Genomic DNA, 13815 nt, shown 5'->3' with positions numbered 1-13815 from the left:
AAAATATTCTTAGCTTAATCTACAATTTGGGAGGAGGGTTGGGGTACCGCCGCCCGGAAACCATTTATTGGATAGCCAACACCTCTGCCATAGAATATGGTTATACCACGTTTGATGATTTGGCAGGGGTGCCCGGGTTTATCGGGTGAGGTGAGGATTCGCCTGCCCACCAGCTACGTCGAGAGAAGCCGGCTGGGAAAACCCTTTGACCTCTCCGACGGATCTCTCTTGACCCGTCGTCTTGCGCCGCAGCGGGAGGGATAGGTTAAAATGTCCGTCACTCCTGGACATACAGATCCCAAGATTCCTACCCACCCCTCTCTTACTTACCAGAAATACCTCTCCTTCATTTTCATAAAAATTACAGGGTCCACACAGCATCCCCAAAGATGACATAGGGCCTGAGAGAAATTATTTTACTCAGGGCCACCTTTGTAGGGTTAATGAAAAAAAATCTACGAATCAATTCAAATTTCGTATATACAAGAATTTAAAAGGGCATTACGTATGAATATCTTCAAAAATTGCTTAAAATTATAATATACAAAATAAATATTTAAAAAAGCATAACTCCATTTTATCTGTTGTGTATATTTGGGAGCATTAAGATAAAATAGGACCAATGTGAGAGGAGGTAACTGCTGTAATTCTCGGCGTATCTGTAATCGAGTTTTGAAAAAAGGTAGACGGCACATTATGAGTTTACCGAGTAGCGTCTAACTGCCCGAGATAAAATAAAAAGTATCGTAAGTTAGCTGAGACTGCATGTGGGGTATTTTAAACAACCGTTTTCCTTTATTGCTAATTTTGCGGATGCTGCGGGCCTTTGCAACTGCTCGCGGGGTACCAAAGGAGGAGAATTAAATTAAAATTGAATTTTTTTACAATCAAAAATTTAACATTTTTAAATTAAAAATTTGGCTACATAATCTTTTCCGATTTTATGTCCGGGTTAAATCTTCCCCATAGGAAAAACTAAACCCTTCCACACACTTTTCCACAAATGATCATCTAGTCAATCAACATTATGCAAGTGCATTATAAAATTAAAATAAATACAAAACAATACAAGAACAACACGTAAACTCACCAGAGATCAAATGGGAAAATAATACACCGACTCCAGATATACTCCAGATATATCAGAGGGTTCGGCTCGGTAGAACTCCTAACAGGGCCTATAAATCCTACTGATCCCTCAACATAAATATTTAAAAAAAATCGTTATCCTACATGTATTTAAAATGACTGATTTTCGCATTTTTAATAATATTATTGGGAGTTGGAGATTTTATGTAGATACGTATCCAAATAATATTTACAATTTACCAAACCTAGAATACAATCTAATAAAATTGTCAAAACATTATAAGATAATTTATATTTTAATCTATTTAACACTCCCGCTCTGGGAGGGGGTAATATACTTCCCCCAAACAAGAGTTTTGTACGATATATAATTTTTTTACATCACATACTCTATAATTTAGGTTATCCTAAAAAAACTAGTCGGTGTTTGAACTGCATTAAAAAAATATCCCGTTGTTCATATATATAATATATTCCTAAAAAAATGAGAAGTCTACATGTCAGGTCATGTCCAAACAAAACAGGAGGTAGTTACTAAAATGTGATTGTTACGGACAGTGCAAAGGAAATATTATGTTTCTTAACATACACGGGAGGCCCTAGTTACCCGCTTCGGGTAGTGCCTGATTTTTATCAGGTAGATAAAGGTTATTTAAGTTAATTAGATGTTAATTTTATTTATATCTACACATTATTAAAAGTTTTAATGTTTTATACTGAGTTTTTCCGCATATAATAAATTTTAATAAAGTTTCATCAATTTTCAGAATTACAAATTTAAATAAAATTTAATAAATTCCAATGATGTATTGTTCATTTTAGATTGGGCAGCTAAGCTGCTCCTATCCATTACAAAAATCCCTGTAACTGGAAAACGGTAATGTTTTTCATTTAATTCGCGTAGGTGAGGATTGTTAATTTATAAATTTAAAGGTGATGGTAACACCCAAAAGTCGTGGACTTTATGTACGTCTGGATTCTGCTTAGTAATAAAAATCAAATACATAAACTAACATGAAATCGCTTAAATCAACGTACCAATAACTTAAATGTGGTGGTTGCCATACACGTCGTGGTCAAACTGACAATTCGTAAAAAAAAACACAACCTGTGGGAAATAAATGATTTAAATAAATCACATTATTTCTTCGGCCACTCCGTGAGCCAGTGCTGGCTAATACACCCCGTTCCAGAAGCAACTGATAAGCTTTAATGTAATAGTATTTTTTGGCTTATCCGCCCGGCCGCAGGAGGGCGCCCGTTATTTACGGTTATTAGCGCCTGGCGACAAGTAGATTTTAATACGAAACGACTTTAAAAAACATACTTAGGCCCGAACAAATTCGCACGGCCACCCCTGTTGTACCGCCTTTATTATGCCCGAACACTCTGAAGCTAAAAAATCCGAAATTTGATTTAATTTCAATCCTGATTTGCGAGGCAGTAAATCTTCGTTACTGTCATGCTTTTAGAAATGACGAGGATATTAATAATGCTAAATTGTATTCATTCAAACTTTTAATTTGTTGATTTTGTACTGAAAAAATATGTAATCCTTTGTTCAAATGCCAATGGTACTTATCGTCAATCAATCGTAAAGGAAGTTCAAACAATCCAAACTTATTATTGCTGGTTTGACAAGATTTTTAATTTAATGGTTATGAGAAGAAATCTTTAGGAGAAAGAATGAAAATATTTTGGCACTTTAAAACATATTTACATCCGACTTATGATTAATGATAAATCAAATAATTGTCTAATTATTCTGAAACCATAAAGTAGATTACAGCAATAATCAATGTAAACATGTTCATTTAAATTTACAGTTATTCTTTGAGTGATTTGTCATAACAGGGATCGGTTGAAAAAAATAATTATATTTGAAATTAAGCAAACAAGAGTTCTGATAAAAATAGGATGCTCCCCATTTGATTATGCAGATTTTATTTCATTACACTTTAACCGCTTTTACATTTAAACGGTGGTTAGCGCGGCCATTTTCAAAAGCGATGACGTGTTCCCCGCTCTCCTCTATTCTCGGTCAGTTTGATTGTCTGTGGTCCTCTTCCAACATGGCTGCCGCTCCTCCTTCCCGCCAATGTTTACCCACCGCTGCTACTCCAAGGGTGTGCATGAGTTAATATAAAAAGTATTTAAGCCGCCAAATGGATTCCAAATACGGTTTTGAATATTAAGTGGAGGCATCCGTGCCTCTCCGCTCCGGAGTATGGGAGGACTTTACATTTTTTCGCAATAAAGAAATAAAACTTGCCACCGCAGAGGTTCCTAATGCTCTCTCTCCTGCGGCCGGTGTAAACTGTTTTGCATAGACAAACACAGGTCCGCGAAAGCGCTAAACGACCTTTAATAAGGATAGATCCTAGCTGCAACCTAAATATTCTAAAAGATACCTAACCCTAACTGACTATGTTTAAATATAATTAAAATTTTCATAGTGCAAACTACTGAAAACAATAACCCCGGTTGCAGTAGGTAGTGGAATAATGTAACATAATCCAAGGCTAAAGAAAATCTCCAAAAAACAAAAGAACATTGAGCTCTAAAATAGGTTTTATGTTACCGTGTAAAATTTCTGGGTAACTGAACTAATTTTACCTCGAAATCGCATTTTATTGGGATAATGATACTTACTATACTATACTATGATAGTTTTTTTACTACATATAATACATTTATTTTTGTTAATACATGTATTTACTGAGTGTTATTTATATTTGACTCAGGATTGAACCTTCCTACCCAGGGACCGACTTTTAACTGCTGTAAAAATTCAACACTTTAAAAAATTGGTTTGACTGAGGTGACCCAGGGACTGGAGTCAAAAGCGCTAACAACTGATCCAAATCCCGATTGGGTAGGATCGACATTTATTTTGTTATTAACTTCTGTAATATCATTTAATTTCAGATAAATGCGTATATGTTCGCGTGTGTATGCGTTATTACTACAAAAACTTGAAAGAATGGATTGTGTGAGCCTAACTGTCGAGTTTCAGCTTGATCGTATATCGGGAAGTGGGTTATTTTCCACTTCCAAGGTTTGCATTAATTCACTCACGAAAACAATAATCTAAATACAAATAAATTTATTTAAAAATAAGGTAAGCGCACAGACATAAGAATTTATAGACTAGAAATTAAAGGTGAGGGGTAAAATCAACTGTTGAAGAACGAAGGGGGTAAAGCTGACTGTGATTCGTCAATAAATCAATCTGACAGTATATAGGCATCTCGCATTTTAATATCACCATTTAGTTCTTAAAAGTAAAATCTGCTTTTGAATGAATAGACATTTTTACATGGGAGCGCAAATTACTCGCCACGTTATGAACAAATTTGTTAAGTCCAAATACGGCAAAAAAATTTCTTCTATTTTCAGAGTCGAATATTTTGTTTACGTATTTAGTTAAGACACTTTTATAAGTTTTCATAATTTACTTCCCAGTAACAACGATGCGCACACTTGAGAATCGCTACATTCGACCAGATGTATCTCGATGTAATAGTATATGTTTCTACAACTGATTCATATTATACGATGTGAATAAGCTTAAAATGATGCTTACATATGGAATGTAATACGACAATTGGGTTTATTCTCTTTTTCACATCTATTTTTACAAGTTTTCATATCACAAGCCACTATTTTGTCGTGTTATTTCATAAAATGCCTCGACCATAGCTCGACGCTAGTTCGAACAAGAATGATGACGTCACATTCTCAAGATTCACGGGAAGCCATACGCGAGCCCAGCCGGCTCCAATGGAACCGGTATGGGGAGTGGGGAACAATACGCTTTTAATCACTTAGGGCAGGTCTACTAATATTCATATGTCTATGGGTAAGCGCAATAATCTTTGTTCCATGTGTTTCAAATGTTCAATGATAAAATAAAATTGAAATTCTGGCGAAGCCGAGGACTATTTTTTCTCCTTATTCCGTCTATATAATAATAGATAATCTTACTTTGTTATTTCTCCCGCACATTACCTACATTGTTATCACTCCAACCTTTTTACCATTCCGTAAAACTGGTCCACAAAAAGTTGGTCATTTTTCAAAAAATTCGCAGCTCTTCCATTTCCCCCTAGCGCAAGGTAAAGTTTCATATCGGGAAGTGTCGTGCAAACAACGAAAGTGGAAAAATTTGCAACACTGGGCTAATTCTGCGACCTGCTCTCCCTTGCCTCATATCCAGTTAGACAATGGTGATGTTGGCCTCTTCTACTTACATTAAATGTAAAACGCTTCGATTTTTATCTAAAAATGGGATATTTCAAGTGCCTGTAGGATTGTTTAGAGACATTACTTACGCTGCAGTAATGCAGTTATGTGCATTTTCATTATTAGGATTTGAAATCGGTATGTTGCTTTTTAATTTTAATGAACAGATAGATAGTTATATGTTTTTGTATTTTTTGCAGTTTGACAGTTTTGGTGGCCTTCAATGAAATCTTTCTAAAACTGTATGTAAAATTATTGTAAATTCAAGGATAAACAAATATCCCTCACTGTTCATTTTTAATTTATTATTTTAATTTGAAATAAACAAATAAAAACAATTGTGAGAAACAAAAGCTGCAAATAGATTTTCATTTTCAAATATTTGTCGTTTTCGACGGGTTGTTTCAAAATATTTGAACAATTTATAAAATTTAAAGGTTGATTTTCAAGTTCTGTGAAAGTTCTAATAAGGTTCTGTTATTAATTCAGTTTTTTTAGGCCTATAATGATATAATAATAGAACTAATTCAGAATTTGAAAATTAACTTTCAAATTTTATGAATTGTTTAAATTCTGTCAAACAACTGACCCGTGTGATTGCATTCCACGTAAATGATTATTGTTAGAATTTATTGGTGGTTGCTAAAAATACGTTTATGTTACTATTAAATGGGTTAAAATCAGAAGGCTTACATTTTGTCATATTAAAACTTTAAAAAAATGTAAAAACGTATATTATTTATTAGCTTTTTTATTAGGTACAATCATTGAAAATGGTTTATTGACACTTATTTGACAACACACAACAACTTGCAAACACAAAACAATGTCTGGATTGCATTTACTTCGGGTTGAATCTTGCGATCATACATAAAGATAGTTGCCAATAAAAATGTGCGGTGAAAAAATGAAGACAATGTTAGTAGTTCTTATTCGAAGTATGATACAGTTAAAAATGACCGAGGGGAATAGGGTCCCATTAGCTCAGTTGGTAGAGCACTGTCACGGAAAGACAAGGGTCCTGGGTTCGAGTCCCAGATGTGACCGTTTCCTTTTCTGATTTTTCTGTTTCAGATTTTCGTTTAGAAATCACTAATATTGTCTTCAATATTTAAATATTACAATTTGAGGTTTTACTCAATAAAGTCATTCCGAAAAATAAACACAAAACAATTGTTTGTGTGTTTGCAAGTTTTTAAAATACGTTTACATGTTTATTAACAAAAGGTTCACCTTTGATTACCAACGCCTTCTGCATTAGTGCGGTTTTCAGTCCCACTTATAATCTTGTTCCGTACCTTATTCAATTAATCATTTAAAGGAAAACTAACCTTCTACAAAAATGAAGTAAGAACTTTAGAGAACGCATTTTATTGGCATTTCGTACAAAAGTGGCATTAATTTTATGTTATTTGCATTCCTAAGAAGGCTAAAAGTATGCTTACCTCGTTTAATTTAAACTGAGGGAAAAAACTTGATCCCAATCTCTCAAAAAAATAAGTCAATAAGGTAGACGCTTTGATGCGGAATGCGAGATGTTTGTCCGTTATACAGAGTGTATCGGCACTAACCCGACAAACTTTAACCAGCTATTCCTTAGCACATTTGGAGTAAAAAATGTTATTGGCACTTTGCTGTCCGGTAGCATTTTTTTTCAATTAAAAACAAAAAAATTAAAAATTTCCACACTACATCACTGTCATTGGCATTGCTTTTCGGGTTCAACAGCTGTTATAAGCAAGTATGTCGAAAAGCGTCTTCGCTCTTTCGCACACACTAAATAATAATAGTTAAAAATGAGACGAATGGTGCCGTGCCATTTCGTTGTGATTGTAAAAGTTCGCCAATATAGGTACACACGTGCATTATTCAACGGAATTCGAATAAAATATTGCCAGATGGGTTTTCAAACTTTGACAAAGGATAAAACAGTGGTGACATGTGGTGAAAATATGAATAATAATTTTTTTATTAAAAAAAACGTTACCGGATAGCAAAGTGCACATAAGATTTTTTACTCCAAATATGCTAAGGAATAGCTGGTTAAAGTTTGTCGGGTACGTGCCGATACACCCTGTATATGTCGCAGCGCGCCAATTAACCGGCAAGTGCTAAAGATGCCTGGACGTTATTGTAAATATATTTATATCAACATATAGTTACTAAATATGTCAAGTGAATTAAAGAGATAAATATTTGACTTATCCATCAATGACATAATCATCATAACAAAATGACAGATCATTACAAAATGCGCTCTGGGTGAAAACATATTCTTATTAGTTTTAAATTTCCTTACGGAGTTTACTGTTTAAGGAGACAGTACCTTCGAAATTACTATCGTTCATCGTTTTGTTATCACTGGGCAGTTTAATAAACCGTTTGTCATTTCGTCTGACTTTAAATTTGTCTGTACGTTTCGTTTTCGTTTCAAGATGGTGGCCGTTTTGACGGTACATTGAAGAATATTTTTTCATGTGTGAAAACTGTTGGACGCTCTTATTCCCATTTAATAAATATTATGAAATCTATACATGCCTGACGAAAGTTTGAAAAAAAGAATTGCCATTGAGAACGTTCCATTTTTTTAATAAATCTTATAATTCCTTATTCGATTTTGTTTTAATGTAGCAATTTATAATTAAGTAGAAAGGTATTTAAGTACCTACTCACAGATCTAATAATTTCAGAGGAAATTTGGTTTTGCTTTATTAAATAAGGGAAAATTAGAAACATACAACTATTTTGGACGCGAGGTCTACTGTTCACAGAACTACCAGTACAGCGCCTTTTAGTGTGTTTATTAAAACAATCACTGTTCAATTTCTTTTCGCGCGTGCGCCGGTCTGTCACCCGTCTCTATTACGTACATCGCACTCACTAAGGGGAATAAATGTAGACATAATTAGTTATTCTTCTTACAATTTTATTGTCTGCTCTTTTTATTATGTGCGATCGAAAGGATAGCTGCCTTCTTCAATGTCAAGATAACAATTGAATATCAAGCAACTTCATAACCGAAGCTTGCTCGTACACAATATTTTGCAGTGGTAGTCGCACGGCACAGTAAAATGTTTTGGATGAATTTTAATTTAAGTAATTAACGCCGGTCGTTATGGCTTCGCGGATTTTCTTTTTAATTCATGGCCCCTAACTCTTCTGGGATGTTTTTAATTTGCAAAATGGCTAGCTGAGCATAATACCCGAGCTCTATTACGACAACTTAATGTATTTTAGTTACTCCTTGCAACTGCTACTGCGCTTTCACTTTGCAACTTTTAAAAAATCATCACAATTTATGGAAATATTTCACTGCAGTTATCTCATAATCTGAATTGATTCGAACGCGATTCGCGTTATTCAATTAAATATTAACAAAAGAATATTTGATATCTAGTTATTAAATCACGTGTACCTAAAAAAACACGTGAAAAGGGTGACTGTCGCAAACATGATTTGAACTCAGGTAACCGAGCTATTGTGAGTGCTCTAACCACTGAGCTATTGCAGCACCCTGCATACCAGCTGAGGTCCTCCATTATATAATATACGAGTACGTCACGTATTTGAACATTTAATTATTACTACTGTTTTTAATAGGTAATGTAACTTTTCAATGCGATATACCTAGTGTCATCGTGAAGCGTTTTGTGAAATATAGTCTTCAAACATTATTTTACTAAATATTATTTATATGTATATGTATTGTTTTACCGTCATTGGGTATTTAATTCCCACCTTCCTCTTCCCCATCTCCTTCCCCTCCCCAGTCTTCACATGTACCTCTATGACGTGGTCTCACTGGCTCCAGACGGTTGGGAGCAGTTGGGACTCTTGTGTGGTACTTTAAAATTTAAATAAAATAATAATAATAATTGGATCGAGCATTCCCGACGAATTCAATATATATTTTATACCCCACACTACCCAGTAAATATTTTTTGTCGGGGTTATTGTTTAGTCAGTCATTACATGTTATTAAAACCCTCAATAACGAAAGACAATATTACCTTTGAGCTTGACTTTACTTGGCTAATTAGTGTGCTGTCATCATACCCATATCTCGCGCCCAGGCATTGCGAGGATCGGACGTAATGATATATCCCCAATATATGAAGAAATAAATGACGAACATAGATAAGAAATAGATAAGGAACGACCTAATTTATTCTAATTTCTTAAGTTATAGTTTATGTCTTATACTATAAGTTATATTATGAAAAAGCCGAAAGGCGTTAATGATGGTAATAAATAAATAGATATTGACGAACATAAGAAACGGATGACGAATGACGATTATCTTTGGGCTTGACTTTACTTGGTGAAATAGTGTGCTCCCATCTCCCATACCCATGTTTCCCGCCCAGGCATCGCGGGCATCGGGCGTAATGAAATATCCCCGATCTTACGCGGAATTTGGGTTAGGCCAACTACGCAAATATGCAAAATAACATCGATATATCACGCGGGCGGCCATTTTTCAAGTTTTATTCGCGCCAAAAGTGCCGAGTGAATTATTCGCCTCCGCCGCAGAAAGTAGGAGCCGTAACTCATTTTACACATAAAGGAGGGGCATTCAAAATTAAGTCGAGTACAAAGTTTTACACAGCATAAAATAAAGTGAGTCATAAATATATTTTGCCGGGGCTTTTCTTTAAATTCTCTTAACTGGCTCATATATTAGGTATCTTGTCTCATTTCTTGTTCTTAATGCCTCTTTCAGGAGAGGAGATATATATGGCCAGGGGTGGATTCATTCCTCCCTATTGGTTTTGATAATTTTGACAAATATTATTATTGACTGAGCGTCTTGTTTTACTCGACTCGTTTTAATCTGTCTGTAAATTAGTTTGTTTCCGTTTACGAAAATCTGACGCATCTACCGATGAATTCAAGCAAAGCTTTCACGAAAATTTGATGCATTCGAGCAAATACTGACTATTTATTTGTTTATTTATACTTGGTTCCTATGTGAGATCCATCCAGTTATAAAAACTTAGTTAATGTACAAATAGGAACATAAAATTACAAACACCAATGATGCCTAACTTTGGGTATATGATTTAAATATGTAATTATGAAGAAGGGTATATGAAGAAAATTATTAGTGACGTTTCGTTGTTCAAGTTTCAAAATTATTTTTTTGAAATAAAAACAACTTGCATAAAACACACGGTTAATAATTAAATAAGTAGGTATGTAATTAGGTACCTACTTACAAATTTCAACAACAAAAAATGGTTTTGATTTAACAAATAAGAAAATTAGAAACATTTTTATGGACGTGAGGTCTACTCAGGTCTACTGTTCATAGAACTGCTAGTTAGTAACAGGGTCGAGGAATTAAATGTGCTTCTTTTGCAATAAATTCGACTCCAATAATTCATAAAACGCAGAATGCAATGAAAATATGTAAGTATTATTTAATTCTCGAATCCGCCACTCTATCGCCCCCCAACGAGGACGCGGGGCGAGGGCGCAGCTAGCGGGGCGTTATTGCCGCCCATTAATGTAATTCATTGTGTTTCGGCGGTGCCGGGGACAGAGAGAAGCAGGGATGGGAGTGGAAGAGGCAGGGGCAGGGTGTAACCTCCACCCCCAACGACAGCAATAAACGTTCGCGAATCGCGCTCTAAATATGCTAATGCGTGCGATAAAGTAACAGACTCCGCGAGACCAGCGCCTCGCGAGACGGCCGACAGGCGGCGCCCCTTCGCGCCTTTTCATCTGTCACTTGACATTTTCATCTCCTTGTGTTTTCAGCCCTACGGCGTTATGCAGTTTCCTGGTTTTACTCCTTTTTACAAGCAACGGAGGACATGATAAAATGGTTATATTAGAATATCGATGTTATAAGATTAGTAAATTGTACTTTATGATGTGAACACTTCTTTAACATCAATGCAGGGTATGGGGAGGCAATCGCGCCCTAATGAGCGACAATTCCTGTTGGAGTTTTAAATTTCAAACTTCAATAACTCAGCTAAAAGTAGACATAGCCCCGCCATATTAGTCTCATTTTCAAGAGGAGGGATGAAAAGTTGTGTCAGTACGACTGCGTCATTCAAGTCATGACGTTTCAAACTGCGCACGTGCAAAGTAAACCCACGGTTTTCGACTTTACGGATTCGTTACATGTCTAACATGCTATAATGTATTTCAATATACTATGCCTACTATACACTACACACGCTACACACGATTGACGTTTTTACGAAAATAGCTGAGGCAGTGTCGGGCACTGCATATCTACAATTGTTTATCGAAGCATTGGGTCCATCCTGCTCGGAATCAGTAGGTCTATGTCTATGGCATCCTATTGAAGGTATGTAGTGAGGCTAATTGAGGCAAAAAAAGATACGGAGAAAAGGAAGTTCAGAAAGTATCTGGTTACCATGATCTAGAAACTAAACTGAGCTAAAGCTATTTTCTAAACTATCTAACTTTTCGATTCTGAATGGTAGTCTCTCAGGGCGATATTGAAAGTACCTTCTCTCCGCTCAAGTTTTTCAAATTTGTTTTCGGGTGATCCGGTAGCTAGTTGACAGGTTGACACATGCAAAAACAGTAACTCTAAAAAAATGTCTAATACCCTCATTCAATTGTTTGCCATTATGTCTGTGACAAACCACACTATGAGCGCAATATATTCTCTTGGCTTGGCCTATTTCAGCCAATTCCCAATGGGAATATATGGCGAGCGATAGGCTGAGATAGGCCAAACCATGAGGTTCAGTACATCTTACAATGAAATTCTTAAAAAGAATTCTACAAAATGAATAATTATTTGCAAATAAACTACCACTATCCATGAAACTAAAAACCTGAAACCCCTTTTCAATCTGAAAACTTTTATTGAGGTTATAGTATAAAGTGTTTAACAATATTTTGAGACCACAGAGAGAAAGATATTTAAATAAAAACTCCATTCATCGATGGTCCACCGTAGTGTTAATAACGACATTCGTTTTAAGTTTATTCCGTAATATATGGTTCTTTTTGGAACAACGGATGGTCCATGACGAAGAAGTTCAGAAAATGATAATAGGTTATTGTTTTAATTAATAAAGCTGTAGTATGAAATAATACGACCGATTTACTGACGAAAATTTTCGTCAGTAAACAGCGTTTTTTACTATTTTTTGTATGTGACACCTCACAAGAGCGTTCCTGACTCTACAATGTAAATGCATGGGAGCTATGTCGCCACCCGGTTGGGCAGCGTTGTGAGGCGGGTTAAGATAGAGGCTCTAGGGAGGGATATATTAATGCGGGTCTTGAAGAGGCTTCGATTATACTAAGGAGGAAAAACAGATGCCAGTTACTCGTTCCACATTCGAGCCGTCTTACATGAAAACGAATCAAAGAAGCGGCCCGCTCTCATAAAGCCAACATCAACTGTCAATGGGTACTTACTCCAAGCATTTCAATTGAGTCTTTATTTGAGAGGGTGCTTCCATCAAATTTGGCCATACAGTCATCGATCTCCCTTTTTGCCGAAATCAGACACGCTTGGGTTTTTGAGACGTTGAAACTGACCAGTTTGGCCATACCCCAGGCACGAACCTTCCCGAAGTCATCTATCTGTCTCAAAACATCCCGAGCTGTACAGACATCAAGAGTGGACGGGGGCTTGTCAAAAAGATAACCCTCGCGAACGATGCTGTCGTCAGCGTAACAATGAATTGGTGCACATTCAACGAGATCGTTGATGTGCAACAAAAACAGAGTCGGCGAAAGCACAGATCCTTGTGGCACCCCAGAATTGATTTGGTGCGGAGAGGAAAAAGAGCCGTCAAGTAATTGTTCTTCCTTTGAGAAAGTCGTAAATCCAACTATGCAGGTTTGAATGGATCCCATACGATGGTTTTCGACAACTTTCCCACAAGCGCCCGGTGCCAGACCCTATCAAAGGCTTTGGAGATATCCAACCCGATGCTCCAAAACATTCCAAGTACCGCCCCCAAATATGCGTTACATACCCGAGCAGATCGCCACACGACCGGTTCGGACGAGATCCATATTGCCGATCGCTTAGGATGTTGTTACTCTCGAGTTATGTGAGCAACTTGTTATTAACCACATTTTCCAATACCTTTGAAGTATGGAGGTGAAGGCTATGGGGCTGTTATTGGAAGGATCGGAGCGGACCCCTTCTCAGGGATTGTGTAGGTAGAGGATCGCCCTTTTCCAAAGATCCGGCACCTTTCCACTTTTGAATGAGAGCTTAAATAATTTTGATAGCACCGGGGTTTATTCTGCACAACACCTCAGGGCAGGTATTCCGTCTGGCCCGCTGGCTTTATCAATTTTCAACTCGTTAAAAACGAACCTCCTTGTTCCGGATCCACACGGACGTCGGGACAGAGGGCTCGATAACGGTGACAGTTCCGGTATATCCAACGCTTCACTGACCGACTGCTCGCCGACCGACAGGAAACTACAAAATCCGGTCTACGTGCAGTGCGATAGTCGCCCATT

Source organism: Hesperophylax consimilis, chromosome 6 (genome assembly GCF_061612785.1).
Source record: "Hesperophylax consimilis isolate HC1 chromosome 6, BYU_Hcon_1.0, whole genome shotgun sequence".
Taxonomy (NCBI): Eukaryota; Metazoa; Arthropoda; class Insecta; order Trichoptera; family Limnephilidae; genus Hesperophylax; species Hesperophylax consimilis.
This window is presented reverse-complemented; position numbering follows the sequence as displayed.